Source organism: Rattus norvegicus, chromosome 1 (assembly GCF_036323735.1).
Source record: "Rattus norvegicus strain BN/NHsdMcwi chromosome 1, GRCr8, whole genome shotgun sequence".
Lineage (NCBI taxonomy): Eukaryota > Metazoa > Chordata > Mammalia > Rodentia > Muridae > Rattus > Rattus norvegicus.
In genome coordinates this window covers 157390882-157415794 of record NC_086019.1, presented here as the reverse complement: position 1 = coordinate 157415794, position 24913 = coordinate 157390882, and the positions used below count along the sequence as shown (strand labels likewise).

The window sequence follows — 24913 nt, the reverse complement described above, 5'->3', positions numbered from 1 at the left end:
GATGGTGACAGAGATAACAGTACCAGCTGCTAAGGCAAATGATATGAGTTTTATCCTAAAGACCTACATTTAAAAGAAACAGAAACAACTCCCATGAGTTATCTTCAGGTCTCTACATGTTCAGAACAGCACACATTTGTGGTTCTACCTTCAAACGCACATACAAATTAATTCATTCTAGCTAAATAAATAAAATTAAGTAATGCCACAAATATTAAAACATCCTTTTCCATGGACTAGTAAACTTCACAAATTTCCTTTAATTGATTGTTTGAAGTCTGTGCCAATTGGCTCCATAGTTGAGATTTTTCAGTCATATATAATATTTCATGTATTGTCCAGCTATGCATTTTCAATGCTATGGACAAGAATACATATGTATATATGTATATAAAATAATATACTTTATATTATTTATAAATATATTTATATATTATATGTTTATGAATAATATATAAAATAATATGTTATTCATGTATATTGAAGACATATTGATTATATATTAATACATATTTATTTTATTGAATAATATATATTTTTCAATAATAGGTGATATATTAAGTTAAAGAATCTTGGCATAAGCAGACAAAACAAATTGAACAATAATTAGGAATTTGTTAGATTTTTTGACAGAACAAGTACTTTATCATTAACAGCTATCAGTGTAAATTAGAGCATATTGTTTGAATTTTTGTTACTTTCTTAGCACAGTAAAAATATTTTACTGATTTTGTATTATTGCTAAAATTAACCAATAGGTTTTTTATTTTATTTAATGTTTCTTTTTATTATAATTTATTAAATACCTGCTAAATATGCATCTAGGACTTAGAAGTGAATGTTTGTTTTACAAGAATAAATTAACCCTGCAGCACAAAATACATCTTGAACTGTCAAATGATTGTCATCATAAAATAGCTTGAATAAAGGTTTTCTAAGTGAACTGTGATATTAAAACCAACGATAGTCATTATAGGAATCATTCTTCGTTTCTACCTGATTTGTACATAATAGAATATTGGAAATCATAAAAGTGAGAGGTAAATAAATTTTGTTATTAAATTTCATAAAATATATTATTCTCATTGAATGTGGCCACATTGTTCATTGATTGCTCATAGCCCTCTTGCAAACATGACTAGGGACATTTATGATATCTATTATTTAGGCAAGAACATTTACTTCTGAGGTATTGGCTACGGTCTTCACTATCACCTGCCCCATAAAAATGCAGATTTGAGAATTTTGGAATTCCAAAATAAACTATTGCATTAGCTGTCTCCACATATGCTGCTTTACTCCCAAAAGATCTCTATGTAGGAAGGCTTATTTAACTAGTCAAAGGATGCCTGTGATTCAGTGAAGAGAGAGAAGAAAATAAAATACTAACTCCAGCCAATATAATAACGAGACCTACATTAAGCAAGGCAGTCATATCAGTTAATCTGATATGATTTGGGCGATGCACTGTTCATTCACTTTGAGAGCTGAGTCTTGGCATTAGTGTCTTCTACCCAGTTGTCTTAAATACCCTCAGGAGACAGCTGGGTAACCAGAGATGCTAAAATGCTTGCCTTGATTTTACTTGTTTGAGGTAATAAAATCTGGCACCAAGTGCATTTGTGTGTCTGTCTTTAATTATTCCCACCTCAGGTCTCCATTTCTCTTCATCTCTAAGTTGCGATCATTAAGGTGTTAAGTGCAAAGCTGCTGCTGGATGGAACAAGGCTCCAGACAGTCTGAGTTGACAAAAACCAGTGCTGTGACTTAATAGCCATAAGACACATTTGATCAGATGGTGGGCAACTGGGTATAGCGTCACACTAAACAAACCAAGAAAGTCAATAAAAGAACCAAAGGTATTCAGGGATTGTATCATAGTACAAAGCTCCAGTACAGCTACTGCTGTTTCTTCCAAAGGCTTGAAACATTTTTTAAACATTTTAGGGAAACGTGGCAATTTATTCCAAACAATAGAAAAGAAACACATTCATGAGTCACAGGAATGAAGCATTTTTCTAAATTGTTATTTGCTTTTAAAATGTATCACTTAAATTTGCATTCATACAAATTAAGAATTATACATTTCTGTTTTATTACTTCATTTATTTACATTTCAAGTGTTATCCCCCTTGCTGGTTTCCCCTCTGCAACCCCCCAACCCCTCCCCCCTGCTTATATGAGGGTGCTCCCAATTACACATTTCAACACATAGGTTTGATTTGCAGATTTAATCAATAACTAAGCTCTTTTAAATTTATAATAGATAAATATTCTCTTTAAGCAGTGCCTAATATTAAATAGGCAGATAAATAGATGCTAGATAGATGGATAGATAGATGAGTGGATGGATGGATGGATGGATAGATAGATAGATTTAGATTTAGATTTTGAAACACATTATTTTATTTTATTTCTGTCATTCTCTAGGAAATCACTCAGATGTCTTCATGTTTCAACATAAACTTTCTTGTTTAACTTGTCTTGTTGTAAGTTTAAAAATAAACTATATTTATCTGTTTCTTTTTATTTGCAATACAAAAAGCAGTATTCATTCTACTAGGAAAATTGTTTGTGGGCTGGCTGGCTGGATTTGGGGATTTTCTTGAGCAGACCTGAAGCTTTCTCAGCTTTTTGTTGGCTTATGATTGATACCCAGAAAAAAAAGGGGTCTCATACAGGAGCTCAGAGAGAATTCTGAAGGAACCTACTGAGCTGCAGATGAGATGCATACAGAAATCTGAATCTCTCCCAGAGGTTTTGCTTTCATAGGAAAATCCTATAATGTAAAATGACAATCCTCTTAAGCTTACAGAGCTCTGTGTGGGAGAAAATGAGGTGAGACTCAAGATCTTAATATGAAAAGATGAACTCATTTGGAGATAAATCAGTTATTTCAGATGTAGCTCAGCCTTTCCTGTGAATTGCACTTGGAAAACAGAGGGAAAGCCAACACAACAGGAAGATCTGCAGCCGAGATCCATAGTAACTACTATTCAGTGTCTGCATTGAGAGCCCACGAAAAGCTCAGAATTCTACAGTTTCTAAAAAATATTTTCTTTTTTTTTACTTCTGATGACTCTTCTCAGCTCTAAGCGAGGAAATACATGTTCTTCCCAGGAAACCTTGGCATGGAAGTAAGTCGATTTCCCAGTGGATATAATGTCCATTTTCACATCTGGAGTCATATTTCCCTTTGTTCAAATCAGGAAATAATGGAGAAGACAAATCAATATGATGTAGTCTGTGGAGCTTTTCTCATCAAGTTCTCCCTGTTTTTGTTCCCCTCTAATACACAAATTGTATTTATTCTTCCTCTAATTTAGGCCAAGTCAAGTTAAGACACAAATCAGGAATGAATACTGAAGAATGAAAAACAAAGCCAACTTTCAAGTAAGTAGTCATTGCCAGAACATTATGAATATCTTTGTATCTTAAAATGCAGAGAATATCATGGAGTATCCAGGACAATGAGAAACAAATCACATTTTGGAAGACTGCCTCAAATATCTTGCAGACTGCAGGCTTCACACGTCCAGCATCCCACAGGTTCATGTGTCAGGTTTTGGAGGCTCAGCCTCAAATTTATCTCATAACTTCCATGGGCTTCTTCAATGATAGTATGAAAATGAAAAAGGTGGAAGAAGCTTACTTCCACAGAGGAAAGAAATACGTATTAGACACTATTAGACCATTTATTCAATATCACTTATCAGAAGAAAATAATTTTTATGTAGTTAGGAGGCTGAACATAGTAATAAGTCAGTGTTCAAATTACTAAATTCTCATCTTCAATCTAGCATTCTCCCTGAGCTATAATTCCCATCTAAATATCTCCACTTAATTTTTCCTATATTTTTAAAGTCAACTTAGATTACACTTACACTTTTTATCCAAGCAAAGGTAATTCCTTATGAAGACCCCCAACTTGAAAGAATATTCTACCATGCAGAAACATTGGTCATGGTTGTAGACTGTTCTTTGTTAGTGGGCACTTTAAAATATCCACTAAGCAATGAATTCTCTGTAAATAACCTGCTATTGTTTAAAACTTCTTCCTGTGGATCCTCCTCAGACAGCAGGTTAATCTTTGTTTTTGATCTCCAATATCACACTGTCTTCCTATTTGGTCTTTCTGCATATGCACTGCTTACACTAGAGTCATTGTTATACATGAACAAAATAGGATGCCGCTGCCATGTTTGATATTTTACAGGAACTTCCCATTTTTCTAAGTTAAAATGTTAAGTTGTTAGTTTTGGCTATAGAGTCTTCCATGGCACTGTTGCTGTCTCACTTCAAAAAACTTTAAGCATTTCCGCAATATACCACACTCACTGTGAGTGAAGGTAATGAGACCCATATTCAATACGAAGAAAACCCTGTGTGGATCCTCCAGAAAGGACAGTGGTCCCTTGCCCAGACATAGCTTATATGATGTTATGTACAGTTTCAGAGACTACCCCAAATGGGGATCCAGCCCATATACATATAGCCACCAAACCCAGACAATATTGCTGATGCCAAGAAGTGCATGTTGACAGGGGCCAGATATGGCTGCCTCCTGAGAGGCTCTGCCAGAGCATGACAAATACAGAGACAAATGCTCATAGCCAACCATTGACTTGAGAACATGGTCCTGATTGGAGGAGTTACAGAAAGTATTGAAGGAGCTGAAGGTGTTTGCATCCCCATAAGAACAACAATACCAACCCACCAGAGCTCCCAGGGGCTAAACCGACATCCAAAGGGTATACATGGACAGACCCATGACTCCAGCTCCATGTGTAGCAGAGGACGGCCTTGTTGGAACCAACGGAAGGAGAAGCCTTTGGTCTTGCCAAGGCTGGATGTCCCAGTGTAGGGGAATACCAGAGCAGGTGGTAGGAAGAGGTGGGTGGATGGGTGGGTAGCATCCTCATACACGAAGGGGTATGGGAGATGGGATAGAATGTTTATGGACAGGAAACCATAAAAGGCAATGATAATTGAAATGTAAATAAAAATTTCAATAAAAAAGAAAAAATGATTGCAAAAAAAAGAAAACTATACAGTTTTGTTTCATTGGATATCCAGAACTTATATGATGAATACCATTTAAAGTGCCAGGTGACAGTGGTTTTGATTAGTGTCATTAGGAATAATTCCTATGGGAGCATATTTATCTCTGAGTAGCAGACTTAGAAATGTGAGGGACTGTCTCAAATGCATTGCTTTATCCTTAGATGCTAACTGAGGTCAGTTCTTTATTTTGTCAATGGTACAAATAGTTAGTGATGCTTATGAATATTTTGCTTGCATGTATTTATGTGCACCACATTGCAGGTATTCCTGGTACACCCGGAGTTGAGGGGAGAGCATTTGACCCCCTGGTACTGGAGTCATGGAAGCTCATGAACTGCTGTCTGTAAGCTGGAAATCAAATCCAGGTCCTCTGTAGGAGCAACATGTACTCAAAACCACCCAGCTATGCTGCCAATCCCTGAATTTTCTTTCCATCTTTTCATTTTGACTATAATCTCTCTTTAAAAAGTAACAGTACATTTCTTGCTTACTGAAGCATATCCTGGTCTTAAATGAGTTATTTTCTGAATATTTTGTTTCTGGAGTTCTTTATATATTTGATGTATATTTAGCCTTTTGTCAGATACGTAATTAGTAAAAATATTTTTCCACTGTGGGAAACTGCTTTTGTTTATTACTGAGGTTTATAGGTCTGTTTAAATTGATTATTTTATCTTGATTTAAGTAATCATTTAATTAGATATTTTTCTAATTTGTCAGAGTAAAGTATGTCTTTATGATTCTGTCCAGTTGCTATGTTCTAATTTTCTTCTCTGTTTTAATTAATTTTGATATATCTTTAGACATTTTAGTTAGCTTAGATACACTTAATGATTTTCTCAAAGAACCAACTCATAGATTTTTTTGTATTCATTTTTCCCTATTTTATTGATTTTATGCCTGAGCTTGATTATTTCTTTCCCTCTACCCCCTTGAGTGTGATTTCTTCTTATTCTTGAACTTTGAAATTTTTTATTAAGTTACTAGTATGAGATCTCCCCCCCCCCACACTTTGTTTTTTTCTTTGTTTTTTTTTTTCATGTAGATTTTTAGTGTTTTAAACTTGCCTCTTAGAAGTGTTTTACTTGCCTCCTATAAGATTGGATATATTCTATTTTCATTTTCATTCAATTCTAAAAATTCTTTAATTTGTTTATTAATTTCTTCTTTTACTCAGTTTTCATTAAATAGTAGGTTGTTCAGTTTCCATGATTTTATAAACATTCTCCTGTTTCTTTTATTGGTTGTGTTCAACTTTAATTCATGATGGTCAGATAGGATGCAGGGTGTTATTTCAATTTTCTTGTATACATTGAGACTTGGTTTTTCTCCATGTGTATGGTTAATTTTGGAGAAAGTCCCATGAGGTATAGAGAAGAAGGTATATTCTTTTGTGTTTGGGAGAAATGTTCTGTAGACATTTGAGTCCATTTGGTTTACAATGTCACTGAGTTCCAGCATTCCTATTCAGTTTTTGTCTAGACGAACTGTGATTGGTGAGAGAAGATATTGATGTTTCCCACTATCAGTTATGAAGGTGAATATGTGATTTGAACTATAGGAGTGTTTAGATACAAACTATTTCTTCTACTGTATCGTCAACGTCTGAAAATCTTTTATCTCTTGCATTCTGTTGGTAAACCTTGCCTCTGAGTTTCCTATTTGACATGCTGAAATTTTCATTTCCAGATTTCTTGGTTTTGATTTTATTTATCGTTTCTTTTTCCACTTTCTGGTCTTGCATGTTTTTATTCATTTACTTCTACAGCTTGTCTTTTCGTAGATTCTTTAAGGGATTTCATACTTTTCTCTTTAACATTCACAGAGGCTATTTGAATATCTTTGCCTTGTTCTTCAGCTATGTTGCATAATTGAGAGTATACTGTGGTACAGTCGGGCACTAGTGGAGACACATTATCTGTTATCAGTTGCCTTCACACTGATATGTAAGCATCTGGGTTTGGGAAGATTATAATTCTTGGTACTAATGTCTGGTCTTATGTAGTCAGGTGATTTGTTCCTTGCTCTCTGTTGCCCTCTTTGGATTTAGAATAGTGTGGTTGCTGTGTTCTTCCTGTTAGGATATTCTTCTGCAACCCTGATAGATGTAGCAACAGAGGGTTCCAAATAAAATGTGTTCTTAGGTATAGGGAGGTTGCAAGGAAGAATCAGGCTGGAATCAGGAGTGGGAGGGTCCACATTAGGCAGGAAAGCAAGATGATCCACAAGGGTCTGCTTAGTACAGTTAGAATGGGGACAGAGAATGGAGTGGACAGAACAGGTACTAAGCTACAGTGCTGTGGTTAATAATGGGAAATTAGATATGGAGGAAAGAAGGGAGAATGAAGATCTGAAACTTGCCTACCTGCTTCACTGGCCTACTTGCTTCCCTGGTAGGCTTGGTTAACCAGTTCCTAGACAATGCCTGATGGACTGGTTGAGATAACAGTGTGAGTGAAGAAAAAAATGAAGGAACAAATCTGAGTGGTCAGCTGGATATGGATTTATAGAAGAGGCTACACTTAGGGTTTGGACTTGGAAGAAAAGAGGAAGATCTGCAATTACCCTACCTGCTTCCATGTTTGGAGTCGATCTTGGAGTTAATCACTGAAAACTTGTGTGGCAAGTACACAGATGTAGAAGAAAAGTAATGTTTGGTACTAAAGGGAAATGAGATTTATTTCAATGGAAGTTTCAATGATCAGCCAGAAGCAATAAAATGATGTGATGAAGAGGTACATGTATTCATGAAGCCCCCAAATTTAACCATTGGCAAAAAATATTTTGAAAACAATTTTGTGTTAAATCAAGAAGGATATATTAAAAGGTTTACAATATCTTTAAAATGTTGGGCTAGTGATGCTCTTCTCAAGTTTGTGCCACTTTGTGGCTGCAGTGATTTAAGAACGGCTAGAGTAAAGCCCGTCCTTGATTGTATTTATTTCTGACATATTCCCTTTACCATATTCTCCATAATCTTGAAATTTAAGTGGGCATATATTTATTTCTGAAGTTCCTAGAAAAGAAAGAACTCTTCTTTAGACTCCAGATTTTTTTTTCTTTTTTTCGGAGCTGGGGACCGAACCCAGGGCCTTGCGCTTGCTAGGCAAGCGCTCTACCACTGAGCTAAATCCCCAACCCCCAAGACTCCAGATTTTTATACAACACCTGGTCCACCACCAAAGTGTTCTACATCCCATACCTCCTCCCCACCCCGAACACTCCCCTCATCTCCACAAGGGTGTCCTATCCTCACCCACCCCACCAGACCTCCTGGAGTCTCCAGTCTTTTGAGGATTAGGTACATCTTCTCTGACTGAAACCAGACCGGAGTCCTCTGCTGTATATGTGTTGGAGGAATCAGCTTAGCTAGTGTATGCTTCCTGATTGGTGATCCAGTGTCTAAAAGATCTCAGGGGTGCAAGTCAATTGAGATTGATGGTCCGCCTACAGGGTTGCCCTCCTCCTTGGCTTCCTCCAGCTTTTCCCTAATTCATCAAGAGGAGACAACAGCTTCTGTTTGTTTGTTGGGTGTACATATCTGCATCTGACTCAGCTGCTTGTTGGGTCTTTTGGAGAGAAGTCATGGTAGGTCTCTTTTTGTGAATATCCCATAGCTTCAGTAATGGGATCAGGTCTTGGGGCCTTTGCTTGAGCTAGAACCCACTTTGGACCTGTCGCTGGACCTTCTTTTCCTCAGGCTCTTCTTCATTTCCATCCCTGCATTTCTTTCTGACAGGAAGAATTATGGGTCAGAGCTTTGACTGTGTGATAGCAACCCCATTCTTCACTTGATGCCCTGTGTTTCTGCTGGGTTCAATAAATTCCTTCTCTCCACTATAGGACCTTTCTTCTAAAGTTCTCCCCTTTGAGTCCTCAGAGTCACTTCCCAGATCGCTGGTATATTCTAGAGGATCTTCTAAACCTCCTTCCTCCCATGGTCACCTGTTTCCATTCTTTCTGCTGGTCCCCAGGTTTCGGTCCTTTTCCCCCACCCAATCAATGCCAGATCATGCTCCCCTCTCCTCCAATGTCCATCACCCTTCCCTCTTCTTTTTATCTCTCCCTCTCCCCTTGTGGTTGCTTTCTTCTCCCAACCAAGTAGAACTGAGTCTTCATTTGGACCCATCAGCTTGTTGACCTTTTTGAATTCTGTGGACTGTATCTTGGGTATTTTGTTCTTTATTTTTGACTCATATCCACTTATTAGTGAGAAGATACCATGCATGTACTTTTAGGTCTGAGTTACCTCACTCAAGATGACCCATTTGCCTGCAAAACTCAGGATGTCCTCTTTCTTAATTGCTGAGTAGTATTCTATTACATGTATGAACCACATTTTCTGTATCTATGTTTCTGTCATGTGACATCTGGGTTGTTTCTAGCTTCTGGCTATGACAAATAAGACCACTATGAACATAGTCCATGGAACATGTACCCCTATGGCATGATTGGACATCTTTGGGGTACATTCCCAAGAGTTGTATTGCTGGATCTTTAGGTAGGTCTATTTCTAATTTGTGAGGAACCTCCAAATTGATTTCCAGAGAAGAGTGTTCTTCTTTCTCCACATCCCAACCAACATGTGTTGTCACCTGAGGTTTTGTTCTTAGCCATTCTGAGTAGTGTAAGGTGGAATCTCAGGGTCATTTTGATTTGCATTTCTCTGATTAGTAAGGACTTTGAACATTTATTTAGATGCTTCTCAGCCATTCGAGATTCCTCCATTGTGAATTCTTGGTTTAGATCTATACACCATTTTTTATTAGGATGTTTGGTTTTTTTTTTTTTTTTTGGTCATAAGCTTCTTGAGTTAGTTATATATTTTAGATATTAGCCCTCTATCAGATGTGGGGTTAGTGAAGATTGTTTTCCCAACTTGTAGGATACAAATTTGTCTTATTGACTATGTTGTCCTTTGCCTTATAGAAGCTTTCTAGTTTCATAAAGTCCCATTTATCAATTCTTGGTCTTAGAGCATGATTCATTGTAGTTCTGTTTAGGACATTTCTGCCCGTGTAATAAATTCAAGACACTTTCCCATTTTCTTTTCTATTAGATTCACTATATCTGGTTTTATGTTGAGGTCCTTGATCCATTTGGATTTGAGCTTTGTGTGTGGTGACAAATATGGGTCTATTTTCATTTTTTACATACAGACATCCAGTTAGACCAGCACTATTTATTGAAGATGCTTTCTTTTCTCCATTGTATACTTTTGACTTCTTTGTCAAAGATCAAGTGTCCATAAGTGTGGGTCTTCAATTCTATTCCATTGTTCAACCTGTCTGTCTCTGTACCAACATCATGCAGTTTTTATCACTATTGTTCTGTAGTAGATAGAGCTTGATGTCAGGGATGGTGATACCCCCAGCTGTTCTGCTGTTGTGGTTGTTTTTGTTGTTGTTGTTGTTAAGAGTTGTTTTCCCTATTCTGCATTTTTTTGCCTTTCTAGATGAATTTGAGAATTGCTTTTTCCATGTCTTTGAAGAACTGTGTTGGGATTTTGATGGGTATCGTATTGAATCTGTAGATTGCCTTTAGTAGGATGGCCATTTTTACTATGTTAATTCTGCCAATCCATTAGCATGGGAGATCTCGCCATTTTCTGAGATCTTCTTTGATTTCTTTCTTGAGAGAATTGAAGTTTTTATCATAAAGGTCTTTCACTTGTTTGGTTAGAGTTATCCCTAGCTACTTTATATTATTTGTGGATATTGCAAAAAGAATTGCTTCCCTAATTTCTTTCTAAGCCTGTTTTTCATTTGCATAAAGGAATGCTACTGATTTACTTGAGTTAATTTTATATCCAACCACGTTGTTGAAGTGGTTTATCAGATGGAGAAGTTCTCTAGTAGAATGTTTGTGGTCACTTATGTATAATATTATATCATCTTCAATTTTAATTCTTCTTTGCCAATTTATATCCCCTCGATCCATTTCTGTTGTCTTATTGTTGTAGTTAGTACTTCTTCTACTATATTGAATTGATATGGGGGCAGTGGGTATCCTTGTCTTGTCCCAGATTTTAATGGGATAACTTCAATTATCTCTCTATTTAATTTTATGTTGGCTATTGGTTTGTAGTAAACTGCTTTTATTATGTTTGGTATGGGCTTGAATTAATGGTCTCTCCAATACTTTCAACATGAAGTGGTGTTATATTTTGTCAAATGCTTTTACTGCATCTAAGGAGATAATCGTGTCATTTTTTTCTTTGAGTTTGTTTATATGGTGGATTATTTTAATGGATTTTCATATATTGAACCAACCTTGCACCCCTAGGATGAAGCCTACTTGATCATGGTGAATGACAGTTATGATGTATTCTTGGATTTGGTTTTCAAGAATTTTTTTGAATTTTTTTGTATTTATATTCATAAGTGAGATTGTTCTGAAGTTCTCTGTTATGATAGGGTTCTTATGTAGTTTAGGTATCAGAGTAATTGTGGCTTCATAGAATGAATTAGGTAGTATTCCTTCTGTTTCTACTTTATGGAATAGTTTGAGGAATATTGGTATCAGGTCTTCTTTGAAGGTCTGCTAGAATTCTGCATTAAACCCTTCTGGCCCTGGGGTTTTCTTGGTTGGGGGTTTTTAATGACTTCTACTTCCTTATGGGATATGGGACTGTTTAGAAAGTTTACCTGCTCTTGATTTATCAGATTTATCTGGTATCTGTCTAAACATCTATCCATTTCATCTAAATTTTCCAGTTTTACTGAGTATAGTCTTTTGTAGTAGGTTCTGATTTTTCTTAATTTCTTCCATTTCTGTTGTTATCTCTCCCTTTTCATTTCTAATTTTGTTAATGTGCTGTCTCTGGGCCCTTTACTTAGTTTGACTAGAAGTTTATCTATCTTGTTGATTCTCTCAAAGAACCAGTTTTTGATTTTGCTGATTCTTTGTATTATTTTATTTGCTTCTACTTGGTTGATTTCAGCCCTGAGTTGAACTATTTCTTGCCTTCTATTTCTCTTAAGTGAGTTTGCTTCTTTTTGTTCTAGAGCTCTCATATATGCTGTTAGTTGCTAGTGTAAGATCTCTCCAGTTTATTTACCAGTGCACTTAGTGCTATGAATTTTCCTCTTAGTGCTTCTTTCACTGGGTTTGGGTATGATTCATTAAATTCCAGGAAGTCTTTAATTTATTTTTATTTCATCCTTGACCAAATTATTATCAAGTACAGAATTGTTCAGTTTCCACAGATATGTGTTTCTTTCTTTTTTTTTTTTTTGGTTCTTTTTTTCGGAGCTGGGGACTGAACCCAGGATCTTGCGCTTCCTAGGCAAGCGCTCTACTACTGAGCTAAATCTCCAGCCCCGATATGTGTGTTTTCTATTGCTTTTGGTGTTGAAGATCAGCTTTAGACCATGGTGTTCTGATAGGGTACATGAGATTATTTCAATCTTCTTGTATTTTTTGAAGGCTGTTTTGTGACCAATTATATGGTCAATTTTGGAGAAGGTACAATGAAGTCCTGAAAGAAGGTATATTCTTTTGTTTTCAGGTGAAATGTTCTGTAGATGTCTGTTAACTCCATTTGTTTCATAACCGCTACTAGTTACAACGTCTGTTTAGTTTCTGTTTCAATGACCTGTCAATTGATGTGAGTGGGTGTTGACGTCTCCCACTATTATTGTGTGGATTTCATGTGTGTTTTGAGCTTTCCTAAAGTTTCTTTTATGAATGTGGGTGCCCTGTTTCAATGACCTGTCAATTGATGTGAGTGGGTGTTGACGTCTCCCACTATTATTGTGTGGATTTCCTGTGTGTTTTGAGCTTTCCTAAAGTTTCTTTTATGAATGTGGGGGCCCTTGCATTTAGGGCATAAATGTTCAGAATTGAGACTTTCTCTAGGTCGATTTTTTCTTTGATGAATATGAAGTGTTCTTCCTCATCATGTTTGACAACTTTTGGTTGAAAGTCTATTTTATTGGATATTTGGATGGCAACTCCATTTTGTTTCTTGGGACAATTTACTTGGTACACATTTTTCCATACTTTTACTCTGAGAAAGTATCTGTCTTTTTTATGAGGTTTGTTTCTTGTTCTGTTAGCTTATATCTTTTTATAGGTGAGTTGAGTCCATTAATATTGAGGGATATTAAAGACAGATGACTGCTGTTTCTTGTTATATTTGCCTTTCTAGATAGTTTTATGTGCTTGTGGTTTCCTCCTTTTGACTTTGTTGTGAGATGCTTAATATCTTGTCTTTCTTTGGTACGGGTATTTTCCTTGTATTATAGTTTTCCTTCCCAGATCCTCTGTAGGGCTTGATTGGTAAATAGATACTGTTTGAATTTGGATTTGACCTGGAATATTTTGGTTTCTCCATCTATGTTGATTGATTGAGAGTTTTGCTGAGTATAGTAGTCTGGCCTGGCAATTGTATTCTTTTATAGTCTGCATGACCTCTGACCAGGTTTTTCTGGCTTTCATAATCTCTGTTAAGAAGTCTGGTATAACTCTGATAGGTCTGCCTTTTATGACCCTTTTCCCTTGCAACTTTAATATTGTTTCTTTGTTCTCTGCCTTTAGTGTTTTGATTATTATGTGGCAAGAGGATTTTCCTTTCTGGTACCATTATTTGGTGTTCTGTAGGCTTCTTGTACCATTATGGCCATCTCTTTCTTTAAGTCAGGGAAGTTTTCTTCTATGATTTTGTTGAAGACGTTTTCAGATCCTTTGAGCTGGGAACTTTCCTTCTCCTCTATTCCAATTATTCTTAGATTTGGTCTCTTTATTGTGTCCTGAATTTCCTGAATATTTGGGGTTAGAAGTTTTTATGTTTTGAGTTTTCTTTGACTTCTTTGTCAGTCTCTTCTACCATATCTTCTACACCTGAAATATTCTCTTCTATCTCTTAAATCCTGTTGGTGATATTTACATGTAATTTCTGACTTCTTTCCTAGGTTTTCCATTTCATGGTTTGCCTCCATTTGTGTTTTCTTTTTTGTTTCTCCTTCCACTTTTAGGTCTTGGACCACTTTGTGCAACTCCTTCACCTGTTTGATTGTGTTTTCCTGTATTTCTTTAAGGGAATTATTTATTTCCTCTTTAAGGCTTTCTACCTATTTACCTGTGTTTTCCTGTATTTCTTATGTTGAGTTATTTATATCTTCCTTAAAAGACTATATTATATTCACAAAATAGGATTTTAGGTCAACTTCCTACTTTTTAGGTGCATTGGTATATTCAAGGATTGCTGTGGTGGGAAAACTGGGTTTTGATGTTGCCCATGTACACTGGCTTCTGTTGCTTATGGTCTTATCCTTGACACTCGCCATCTGGTTATCCCTGGTGTTCGTTGGTCTGGGTGACTGTCTGGAGTCTGCCTCTTTTGTCCCTGGCTTACAACAGGTCTCCTGGTAGGCCTGCAGCCCTGGCTGTAGCAAACCTCCTGTGGGACCTTCCAACTGGAGGGTCTTCAGAGGGGCAGAGAAGCTGCTGATTTGTTTCCCTGGCTGCAGCAGATCTCCTGGGAGGGCTTCAGACTGTTGGGTCTTCAGAGGAGCAGTCACACTGTTGTCCTGTGCAAAGCTATTCTCTCACGGCAGTGGTAGGGGGTGTCAATGGACTGTGTTTGCTGTTTCCTTGTGTGGAGCCACACTTCAGGAAGGCTTTCAGTCTTTTGAGTCAGTTGCCTTGAATGATTCAGAGCCCCTGGGAGGTCTTTAGATTGTGGAGTTAATTGCCCAAATGCCCTATGTACAGAGGAACTCCTGGGATGCCTTCAAACTGTGGTGTCCTGGGTGCAGCAGATCTCCTGGGATGCCTCAGGATGTGGTATCAAATGTTTTGAGTACAGTTGTTTTTCTGGTATGCTTTAGGATATGATGTCAAATGTTCTGAGTGCAGGGGATCCTGTATGTCTATCCTCTATGTCTGAGGATACAGCTTCTTCCCAGGAACAGACTTGCTAGCAATCTCTCCAGCAGAAAGGGACAGGCAGAGGGGATTGATATTCAGCAGGTGGGGTTTTTGGGAGGTGATGGTTCCTCAAGTCCACAAACCCCCAACAACTGCTGTGGGGCTTGGTGAGGGGAGAGGGATTCTTACCAAATGCTGAGTCCAGCGGATCCTCTGGTATGCCTGAAGATCCAGCCTCTTCCAGGGAGCAGACTAGCTAGCAGTCTGTCCCAGAAGAAAGGGGCAGGCAAAAGGGGTTTGGTATTTGGCAGGTGGAGTTTTGGGGCTTAGTAGGCCCTGGAGTCTACTACCTACCCCTGCCAGACACAGCTGCGGAACTTGGTGACCATTGGGAGAGCAGGGTTCCTACCAAATGCTGAGTGCAGTGGATCCTCTGGTCAAGATTTATTAGCATGGAATTGGGTTTAGAAAACTTTCAATTTGAAACAGTAAAATAGGTACTAGCACAAGAGCTGGGAATTACAAAGACCAGTTCAACACCATTTTCTGAAAGGGTAACATATATCAATAATTCACAGTTAATTAAACAACCCAGAAGGATTTTTATAAGCTAATAATACAAAGATATTGAACATCATGAAACCTATAATTGAGACTAAACCCAGCAAAACTGCCTTATTAAAAAATGCTGAGAAAGCGAAAAGATAGTCTTCCCCAGGGAAGAGTATACCAATAGGTTTATCTGATACCAAATAGTCAGCCCTGGAAACAGGCATACAAGCAATATTATTCTGACCAAGTAGGTTGTATTAACGCATTTAGAAATATATATATATATATATATATATATATATATACATATATATATATATCAACAAAATTAATGAAAAAACAAAACAAGGGCATGACTATGAAAGAGACCAAGAAAGGAGACCAAGCATGGTTTGAAAGGAGTAATATGAAAGAGGTAATTACGTAACTACCTTAAACCTTTTTTAGAATATTATGAAGGAATGGGTAAAAGGATGTTTATATTTTAAATTCATAGATTTAAAAATTTTATATATGGTGCAAAAATAATAATGAAATAATATCAATATATGATGTTTAGGCAAACTATGAACCCAAAAGTATGACGATTCTTAAGTTAGGTGTCTGTACCTTATGTTATATAGGAATAGTTACCATTAATAATTCACATTAAAGTGGTTTTTCAGTTCATAGCTGTCATAAAAGAGAATCTGTGTTAGATATTTCACATAGGAAGGAAGATACATAACAAAAGCAAATACTTGATAATTTAGGGATGCTTAAAGTTTTGGGGACTATTTGGAGGTCCTATGATTCAGTATAATGGGAGTATTTATGAATGATTTATTTAATACTATGCAACAAATAATTCCAATCTTTGTGGTTTATACAGACAGTCATTTCTCATCTAATAGATTCAGAAAGTCAATAATTTGAAAACAGCATAGCTAAGTGCTTTCAGGCTCTTGTAAATGGTAAGTGGACTTGCAATCTTTGTATCCTGGACTGGGGCTGAAGACTCCAAGGAGAATGTCTTAGGGTTACTATTGTTATGATGAAACACCATGACCAATGCAATTCTTATTAAAGAAAGCATATCATTGGGGGGGGGGCTTTCTTACAGTTTCAGAAGTGAATTTATTATCATCATGATGGGGGGCCTGGAGGGAGACAGGTAGACATGATGCTGGAGAATTTGCTGACAGTTTTACATACTGATTTAAATTTAGGCTAATTCTTAATAAGTAGAGCATTTAAAGATCAAAAACCAGTCCCTCTGTTATATTAGATTTATTTCAAGGTTCAAAAATATTACTAACAGCAACTGTATGATACAGTCACCATAAAAAAACAGTACCATCATTGCAAAATTGAATAACCTTGCTATGAACTATGCCTCAGTTAACTTTTTATCAGACCTATGAGATAAGAATATAGGCTAGATACCATAATTTGCCCAGATCTAAATATAGGCAACTATGTGGCATTTAATGCTTAATTAAATTTGAAAGGTCACAATGAAAATTGTAATTAGTTGTTCCACATCCTTTACAAAGATAAACATAACTACTTAATTAAATATCAGAGAACAATTAATTAATTGGGCCAGTGCTATAGAGAAGTACTTCATGATTCATTGAGTCCTTTTTCCTACCATGTTGTTTTTTTTTTTTTTTGAGGGGGGGAGGGAGTGGATTTTCCTGGAGAAAACCTAGTGACTAAGGGAGATAAAGTACTAGAGCTTCCTCAGCAAAGCTTTCAGAACTGTAACCTAGCATTGTATATGCGCCAACTGTTTGAAGTTCCGGTTATCCCTAACCCTCCACTATCTACCAACATTACTGAGATCAATCTTTCTAAAAACACAAAATAAAGGCCATCACTTTTTCTCTTTTCTTATTTTTGTTTTGTTGTTTTTTTTTGTTTGTTTGTTTGTTTGAAACAAAGTCTCTCAACATAGCCCTGGCTGTCCTAGAACTCAATTGTAGACCACCAGGCTTGCCTTAAACTCAGAGATCTGCCTACCTCTTGAGTTCAAAGATGTATACTATCAGGCCTAGATGACTATTACCTTTTATCAAAGAGATGAATTCCTGGTAAATCCCAACTGTTTTATTCACCCTACTAAGGCTTACATAGTATTGAATCTCTCCACATCTCTGTTCTAGTCTTCTGGTATACTTGCAAACTCAGAATCATTGGCTTGCCTCCATTTTCTAAACCAATAAAGTCCTTTTGTACTTTTAAGGTTTAGCATGTATCATTTTATTTCTCTCCCCTAAAGTGTCCATATAACCTGTCTCAGGTCAACTATCATGCCCTATGTGAACTTTTTCAGCAAAATAAATAAGATGAAATGTTTTTTCTTTTAGACCTATAGCATATACAACAATAAGCCACCATAATTCGTTTTACCTTGTATCAGAATATGCAGTCTGTGACTATCAGTTTCCCAATCTTATCTAGAGCTATATTAACAGTGGTTTCTGTGCCAGCACTAAAGTTCAGTTTGGATGGATGAATAACTAGATAGATTAGTGGATGGATATCTATCTTTAGTAATATTTACATTGTTTGTGCTGAAGTCTTCTTCACACTGTAGCACACAGCACTGTTAATACAGACATTGATCATATCTACATGTTTTTATTTATATACATTTCAAATATTATTCCCCTTCCCACTTTTTCCTCCACAAACTCCCTATCCCCTTCCCCTCCTTCCATGAGGGTGATTTCCCACGTACCCACCTTCTCCTCCATCAAAACCCTAGCATTCCCCTACCCTGGGTCATCGAGCATCCATTTTTAGTTTTTGGAATATATTCTTATAAATTCAAGATCAAAGGTAGGCTACTACGTATAATGATTTTAGAAGAATGAATTCTTGCAAGAGAGCACTGGAATTGCATGATCTCCAGTCTCACAAAAGATACCACTATGTTACATTGTATGTTGGAACCACTGTTACATTATATGTTGGAACCACTATGTTACACTATATGTTAGAACCACTATGTTACATTATATGTTGGTAGGTGATATATTGATTTCACTGTGTTCAATTAAAAAACTTACCCCTTACAAGAATCACATGAAGGAGGTGTTTTATTTCCGTTTTTACAAAAAAAATGCACACAGAGAGTGTATATTTTGCATATGCTCATCTTAAATAGTCAACAAACACTTGGAAAGTCAATTTTGGAAAATCAAAGGCTATTAAATGCACCATAAAACACAAGGTAAGGACATCTTTCCAAAGGGAAAAGAAACCCAAAATGAATCTAAAACCCTGTGAGAAAATCCCCTTCTGAGAATCTCCAAATCACTGCATTGGAGAGAAGTCAAGTAGGACTCTAGGGCCAGGAGTGAAGCTGTAAATCTGAGTCTTATGTCAGGCCATTAAATCATGGTGTCAGAAATAAGAATCTAAAGCCTGTCAGTGGTGTAAATAACTGAAAAGAGATTACAGTCTAAAACGGGCTGCATACATATTAAACAAGTACTGTGGATTTGCTTGGGAAAATATATGACGCTAAATCTAATAGCCTCATCTTGCTTCCTGACTCTTGAGTGGAAATTTAAAGCCCCAGGATTTTGAAAGGAAACAAAAAGACCAGGGGAATCATGAATTCTTGTAATATGAACATGTACTAAATAGTTCTAAAATATGTATTAAAAGATGTCCCTTAGAATTACCATCTAATTTCATCATAAGTGATGTTTATTAACCTAAATTAAAAAAATTATTCCATAACACTCAGGTTTCATTTTGTTGGTTTTTTGATACAAAGTAATATTCTATAGCCCAGACTGAGCTAAAACCAACTATGTAGCTCAGAGTAGCCTTGAACCTGAACCAATCTTCAATCTCTATCTGTCAAGCACTGGAATTAAAGATGTGAAGTGGCATGTCTAGCTATTCCTTTTATTTTAAATAGTTTATTTTTCATATCTTTCATTTCTTTTTTCTTTTACTGGATATGTTCTATATTTACATTTCAAATGTTATCCTCTTTTCAGGTTTTCCCTCTAAAAACCATCTATCCCATCCCCCTCCCCCTTCTTCTATAAGGGTGCTCTCCCATCCACTCACCCACTTCCTCCCACCTTCCTGCACTGGCATTCCTCTACACTGGGGCTTCAGCCTTCACAGGACGAAGGGCCCCTCCTCCCATTGATATCTTTCTAATCACTTATGTTTCTGTTTTTTTCTGTGTTTTTGGAAGGTTCGTGGTAGCTCTTAATGTGACTATTTGAAACATAGTTATTTATTAAAACATGCAGGAAAATCAATAAGGAGCTGTTACACACAGAGACAAGAATTTCTCTTAAAAGCCCTTGATGTCCAATAATATGAACAGATGGACAGAAGAAGGTAGCAGTGCTTCTGGAAGCCATGGTCTTAGGATGATAGTCACAGGGATAGAACTGCAGCAGCTTTGCCCGTGAACTTACTACAGTCTGGGATCAGCATATCACTTCATTCAACTTCTTATTTTTATCATTTTGTTGCTACTAAATGGAAGCAAGGTATAGTCTTTAAGAAAGCAAATAATAATTCTGAAGAAGCAGACACATTTCTAGTTATACCCACTCATACTATTTTATATAAACAGTACATAAGGATATACTACAGGAGCAACCTATAAATCCTTGTATCAGTACCACAGTTTGTCCACCTGTATGGAACTAGAATCCCATATAAAATAATAAAGTATTAATGTCCTACATATAAAAAGGCACAAGGAGGTTAGATATTGAGGAAAGAGATGGGTATGGGACTTTAATAGACACTACTATAATCCTAGTGTCTAGATAAGCTGAAGATCACATTTCACTACCTCACTCACTTTTTTCTTCCCTGTACATTCTGACAGTATGTAGCTGATGGAGGTCCTTAGCCAGATCTAATATCCATATTTGTGTCAGGCTCATAGTCCTGTCTGATATTCATTATTGGAAGAGGGCTTTTCATGTCCATTATTTTTGGATATGTAAGTTCTGACAAATGTCCTCATGGTGATATGGGTAGTAGGCACAGATTTCATTTATCTAATATGCACTGGAATATCCATTCCTCCTGTGACAACTGAGATCAATCATCCCCAACCAAATCTAAAGCTATAAAAATGGAAAGCAAGGGAAGTGATCAGGAAGCAGACTGACAGGCAAGCAAGTGAACAGGCAGTGCGGGAACTCTAGGCAAGACCTAACTGTGAGCAACATGGAGGACAGAAGCAGTTGCTGCAGTGGGAACAACTGGAAATGGCAGAGCTGAAAAAACAAACAAACAAACATCACAAAGACCAATAAGACAACATGGCCTCTTCCACACAGACTGTGACAGAGCTGAATGAACCTCTAATAAAGATAGAAATCTCCTTTCTGGAATCTACAAGATGGAATTGGTGCCAGGCAATCTTCTTGGAAGGTCATCAGTAGCATCAAGCAAACATCCATGGCAAATGGTAATGGAAATTAGTTAGAGAAAGTTAAAAGAAGTTAGAGAAATTAATGCTTACCAGGAGAAGATCAAGAGGGAACTGGAAAGAGTTTTCAATGATGTCTGCTTCACAAGCTCCTCAAGATCTGCAAGCATTTCCAGTATGAGATCAAGGTGCTCTCCCTGAATATAAAGGGTGATTACTACTGCTACTTGACAGAGGTGGCTTCTGGGGAGAATAAAAACTGGCTGAAGACATGTACAATGAAGCCTTCAAAATCAGCAAATAGCACACACAGCCCACATGCCCCATCTGGCTGGCCTGGCCCTCAATTTTCTGCCTTCTACTATAGATACAGAATGTACCATGATAGGCCTGCCTCTTAGCTAAATGAACCTTAGATAATGCCATAGCTATGCTGTGTACATTAAACTAGTTCTCTCATCATGTAGTGGCTCTGAGACAAATGCCACCTCTGGACAAGCAACCAGCAGGATGCAGAAGCAGGACAAAGAGCAACTGAGGGCCCTGTAGGTCCCTGTCCTTTCCCTCACCCTATCATTGATTCTTCCTTGCTGCAATTACTACATCTATTTCTAAACCTATCAGTATTGGCAATATCACTGTTCCAATTTGCCCTCTTGTCCCTTGGAAAGCAGTTTCAGATAAACTTTTCCTGGACATTTACTGGACTGATGTTTGCTTTGAGCCACAGGGTGCTTCCTTTTTCATTGTGCAGATAAGTGCATTATGAATGAGATAGTTTCTTATGTCTATTGACTTATGGCAACTCCAGGCAATGGTAATTGAGGACTGTAGAAAGGAAAATTAACCAACAGGGGCTTGCTATGGCTGCGATTTAAAACAAGCTGATAGTATTTTGTTAAGCTGTGCATCATGTGCAAGCAAAATTGGAGTCTACTCGACTATGCCTTTCTTTGGTCAAGGGAAACTGACACTGCAACAATTTGTTCCTTTACTGTTATCTGTATAAATTCTTTAACGTGAGCTTTCAGTGGCCCTTGATGTGCTGCTTTAAATTATGGTGTGTACACACCTGTTCAGAAGTTTTGATATGTATAACTTTCTTATTTGGTTGTTTTGGTTGTGATTAAGAATCATAGATTTACCCTAGATGCCTAGAACAAATGAAACTCAGGATGGTTGATCAAAATGTGAATGCTTCACTCCTTCTTTAAAATGGGAACAAGAATACCCTTGGCAGGAAATAGAGAGGCAAAGATTAAAACAGACACAGAAGGAACACCCATTCAGAGCCTGCCCCACATGTGGCCCATACATATACAGCCATCCAATTAGACAAGATGGATGAAGCAAAGAAGGGCAGGCTGACAGGAACCGGATGTAGACCTCTCCTGAGAGACACAGCCAGAATACAGAAAATACAGAGGCGAATGCCAGCAGCAAACCACTGAAGTGAGAACAGGACTCCCGTTGAAGGAATCAGAGAAAGAACTGGAAGAGCTTGAAGGGGCTTGAGAGCCCTTATGAATAACAATGCCAAGCAACCAGAGCTTCCAGGGACTAAGCCACTACTTAAAGACTATACATGGACTGACCCTGGACTCTGACCTCATAGGAAGCAATGAATATCCTAGTAAGAGCACCAGTGGAAGGGGAAGCCCTGGGTCCTGCTAAGACTGAACCCCCAGTGAACTAGATTGTTGGGGGGAGGGCGGCAATGGGGGGAGGATGGGGAGGGGAACACCCATAAAGAAGAGGAGGGGGAGGAGGAGGGGGAGGGGGATGTTTGCCCGGAAACCGGGAAAGGGAATAACACTCGAAATGTAAATAAGAAATACTCAAGTTAATAAAAAAAAGAATAATAGATTTATTTTTTATTTTATTTATTTATTATAACTCTTATTCTTGTGTACCCTGAAAGCATCACCATATGTCAACTTGTGTCAGTCATGCTGAGTGTTTATAAAAGGCAAGATTGTTAAAATAAATGCTTTAGGCTTTAAAAACAAAGTAAAGAAATATGGCTTTGTTGATATAACCAAAAAAAAAGTGGAAAGACTACACTTGGTGAGAATTCAGAACATATGAGCAATATGTTGTTGAAAAGCCCCTAGGTTAGGTGTATCTTAGAAATATTGTGATGTATCTTCAGATCTCCATCTATAAATTGGTTGAACACTATTTTCTCTCACTAACGTGCACAAGGTTGACATGGGGACACAACTCAGAGCACAATATGAACAATACCTCATTCAGAAAAAAGAGATCATTTTTTCTGATTCATTCTCTGTCACACAGCTCATGTATGCACTTCTTAACTCCTAGAATACGGTGAGAACTGCCAGTATCAGTAGCTGTTTTCAAGTGAAGATAGGTGTATGACACTCTCTCCTCAAAGTCCTTCATAGGGAACATGGGCGTAGCTTTCTGATTGACTTGTCATGTCATACTGTCATAGGCATAATCACCTTTGAATATGCATGGTAAATCATCATTTTCTTCCTTATTTATAACTCAAAGATTTGCACACCTTAGACATGACAAACCCAAAATTTGAAACATATATTTCATTATTCAACAAAAGAGAATGTATTCTCCAATATTTTTATATTTTATATATATTATATGTTTTGTTTAAAGTTTTTTTAGAGTCCAGATTTTATCTAGTTCCAGGTCCACACTCTGACTGTTCCATATCCCATACCTCCTCCCCTCATCTCCACACAGCATCTTATTAATTAGTTTTAAAAATTCAACCAAGTTCCTTAAGTTACATTAAAGCATATGATTACTTATATAACTGAACCATCTCTTATTTGATTCCAATGGAAATACCCAGCAGATTGTAAAGACCAAAAATAATTTAAATTCATTGGAGAAATGGAATGATGATTGCATAGTAAATCACGTTATGGTTATTGATTAACCATTACTACAATAAAAACCATAGATCCAGAACTCATAACATAAAACAGTAAATTCCCAATGCATTTAACAATTAAATAGTTTTATAAAATCATTAAATAGAAAATAAGAGTATGCCTTTATATAGTCTAGAGGGAAGATTTTAGAAACCTTTAAGAAAAAGAAAAACTAAGAATAATTTTAAAAATTGCCAAACTCCTATAAGGCTCTGTGCCCCACGAAAAATAATAAAAGGTAAAAGTAAATAAAAATAAATATTAAAGTTTTCACAAAAGTGATGGAATTAAATATCTGTTCATAATCAAAGCAAACAAAGGCAGGATCTCTGGGGAAATCTACAAAGTCAATAGTTGAGCAAAGAAAAACAATTATGAATAAGCGTAGAAACATTTTCCAATTCACTATTACTAGATGAGTACTATATACTTTAAAGCCATATTGAATAAATATTTTCATCGTTAATTAAAAGTAGGATGTAAATGGCACTTTACTTGCCTAATAATTGTTACATTATGGTCTTAATGATATGAGTTATTTAAAAATGCTGAAATGCATAGTCTTATTGTAAACTAGTTGAGAATTCAATAATCAGAATGAAAAAAAGGCTATTACAAATTTTCACTCAAGAATGACCCTGATTTTTTTTTCACTAAAGCCAACTGCTCAGTTCATTTTATTGATATTGGTGATCAAATTAAATCAAGATTCAGATCCATCACTAACAGACAATTTAATCATCCTCAGCTCAACACACCCTCAGGGTACAACATTGTGTTGTGGATGGCTTTATCTTCTGCATGCATAGAGCTGGTTTTTGATTCCCTTTTTTACACAGAAGTTGGAAAGTTATTATAAATCATGTACAAAATTGAATATGTTTCTTATTTGGTAACTACAGCAACTCTGCTTATAAAATTCTATACATAAAATCATGTGGAGGATAAGGAAATAGAATGAGAATCATGTATGGCAACTCAAGAGTGAAAAAATCAGACCAATCTATAGGGCCTTTTCTAGCTACCTCCAGAGGAAATACTTTGAACTGGACCATCTATATGTCAGAGTCCTTGGAGTAATTTACCCCTATAC

General features: G+C 36.7%; 1 pseudogene; it reads left to right on the top strand.

Moving 5' to 3' along the window:
* Nucleotides 1-21350, top strand: part of Ywhah-ps1 (tyrosine 3-monooxygenase/tryptophan 5-monooxygenase activation protein, eta, pseudogene 1) — a 32018-nt pseudogene extending 10668 nt beyond the window's left edge.
* The last annotated feature ends 3563 nt before the right edge of the window (nt 21351-24913 follow it).